General features: G+C 60.5%; 1 protein-coding gene across 1 annotated transcript in view; it reads left to right on the top strand.

Annotated features, from left to right (window-relative positions):
- Positions 1-200, top strand: part of RETSAT (retinol saturase (all-trans-retinol 13,14-reductase)) — a gene marked incomplete at its 5' end in the record, with an annotated part of 5,566 nt that overhangs the window by 1,383 nt on the left and 3,983 nt on the right. The gene's annotated exons all lie outside the window — the stretch shown is intronic.

Genomic DNA, 200 nt, shown 5'->3' with positions numbered 1-200 from the left:
GGAGCCTCTGCCGCAGGGGAGCTTTTTGGTGGAGCGAGCACTCCCCTTGCCCGCAGCTCCCCGAGGTGCGGTGCTTAAGAAACGCCGTTGCCTCTCTGCCAGCCAAGCAGTGAATTTAAGGGGAAAAGATGCTTTTGAGCATCTTTGGAGCCCACCGCGGGGTTGTCAGTGACCTCCCCAGCGGTGGATGCTCAGCAACC

Source organism: Cariama cristata, unplaced genomic scaffold, assembly GCF_000690535.1.
Source record: "Cariama cristata isolate BGI_N322 unplaced genomic scaffold, ASM69053v1 scaffold27776, whole genome shotgun sequence".
Classification (NCBI taxonomy): Eukaryota; Metazoa; Chordata; class Aves; order Cariamiformes; family Cariamidae; genus Cariama; species Cariama cristata.
Note: the sequence above shows the minus strand (reverse complement) of the source record. Positions and strands in the feature narration are given on the sequence as shown.